Genomic DNA, 2,140 nt, shown 5'->3' with positions numbered 1-2,140 from the left:
TTTAAAAATTCTATCTTTTTCAAATCTTTTTCAAAAATCAAATCTTTTTCATATTTTCAAAAATTTCAAATTGATTTTCAAAAAATCTTTTTCTTATTTTGTTTCATAATTTCAAAATCTTTACTAACAATTAATGTGATTGATTAAAAAATTTTTAAGTTTGTTACTTGCCTAGTAAGAAAGGTACAATCTTTAAACTCTAGAATCATATCTTTTTTCTTTCTTGTTAGTCAAGTAATCAACTTTAATTTTCAAAATCAAATCTTTTTAAATCTCTTTTTCAAATCTTTTTCAAAATAAATTTCAATCACATCTTTTTCAAAATTAATTTCAAAATCTTTTCTAACTTCTTATCTTTTCAAAATTTGATTTTCAAATCTTTTTTAATTAACTACTTAACTTTTCGTTTGATTCTTATCTTTTTCAAAACTACCTAACTAACTCTCTCTTTCTAATTTTCGAAAATCCCTTTCCTCTTTTTCAAAATTCCTTTTTAATTAACTAATTGTTTTAAACTTTAATTTAATTTAATTTCATTTTTCTTTTAATTTTCAAATTATAACTTTGATTTTAAATTAAAAACAAAAATATTTTTATTTTATTTTATTTAATTTTCGAATTCTCTCCCCCTCATCTCTTTCTAATTATTTTATTTATTTACTGACACTTCTCTTCATCTAAAAATTCGAACCCTTTCTTCCTCCTGGTGTTCGAATTTCTCTTCTTCTATTCTTTTCTTCTTCTACTCACATAAAGGAATCTCTATAATGTGACATAGAGGATTCCATATTTTCTTTTCTGTTTTTTTTTTCATATGAGCAGGAACAAGGATAAGAACATTCTTGTTGAAGCTGATCCTGAACCTGAAAGGATTCTGAAGAGGAAGCTAAGGGAAGCTAAAGCACAACTCTCTAGAGAAAATCTGACTGAAATTTTTGAAAAAGAAGGAGACATGGCCAAAAATAATAACAATGCAAGGAAGATGCTTGGTGACTTTACTGCACCAAATTCCAATTTATATGGAAGAAACATCTCAATCCCTGCCATTGGAGCAAACAATTTTGAGTTTAAACCTCAATTAGTTTCTCTGATGCAACAGAATTGCAAGTTTCATGGACTTCCATCAGAAGATCCTTTTCAGTTCTTAACTGAATTCTTGTAAATCTGTGATACTATTAAGACCAATGGGGTTGATTCCGAGGTCTACAGGCTTATGCTTTTCCCGTTTGCTATAAGAGACAGAGCTAGAATATGGTTGGACTCTCAACCTAAGGATAGCCTGAACTCTTGGGATAAGCTGGTCACGGCTTTCTTAGCCAAGTTCTTTCCTCCTCAAAAGCTTAGTAAGCTTAGAGTGGATGTTCAAACCTTCAAACAGAAAGAAGGTGAATCCCTCTATGAAGCTTGGGAGAGATACAAAGAACTGACCAAAAAGTGTCCTTCTGACATGCTTTCAGAATGGACCATCCTGGATATATTCTATGATGGTCTGTCTGAGCTATCAAAGATGTCACTGGACCATTCTGCAGGTGGATCCATTCACCTAAAGAAAACACCTGCAGAAGCTCAAGAACTCATTGACATGGTTGCAAATAACCAGTTCATGTACACTTCTGAAAGGAATCCTGTGAGTAATGGGATGCCTATGAGGAAGGGAGTTCTTGAAATTGATACTCTGAATGCCATATTGGCTCAGAATAAAATATTGACTCAGCAAGTCAATATGATCTCTCAAAGTCTGAATGGATTGAAAGAATCATCCAACAGTACTAAAGAGGCATCTTCTGAAGAAGACGCTTATGATCCTGAGAACCCTACAATAGCAGAGGTGAATTACATGGGTGAACCCTATGGAAACACCTATAATCCCTCATGGAGAAATCATCCAAATTTCTCATGGAAGGTGACGTCGGGATTTTTGCCGGTAAAGAATTTTATAAAAATAGTTGCGTTGTAGATATAGTTTCTAAACCAACAGAAATCCCTTCGTACAAATGTTTTGGTTGTCACAAGTAACAAACCCCTAAATAAATTGATAACCGAAGTATTCAAACCTCGGGTCATCTTCTCAAGGAGCTGCAGGGAAGTATGTTCTTATTATTGGCTATGGGGATTGTAAATTGGGGTTTTGAGAATGAGG

At 32.5% G+C, this 2,140-nt stretch overlaps 1 non-coding gene across 1 annotated transcript; it reads right to left on the bottom strand.

The window, feature by feature from the left end:
* Nucleotides 1-1,345: 1,345 nt before the first annotated feature.
* Nucleotides 1,346-1,453, bottom strand: LOC112788499 (small nucleolar RNA R71). The gene has a single exon (XR_003195860.1). It is a non-coding gene; the product is annotated as a small nucleolar RNA R71 (small nucleolar RNA).
* Nucleotides 1,454-2,140: the final 687 nt, after the last annotated feature.

The sequence above is a fragment of the Arachis hypogaea genome, chromosome 20, assembly GCF_003086295.3.
Source record: "Arachis hypogaea cultivar Tifrunner chromosome 20, arahy.Tifrunner.gnm2.J5K5, whole genome shotgun sequence".
NCBI lineage: Eukaryota > Viridiplantae > Streptophyta > Magnoliopsida > Fabales > Fabaceae > Arachis > Arachis hypogaea.
Note: the sequence above shows the minus strand (reverse complement) of the source record. Positions and strands in the feature narration are given on the sequence as shown.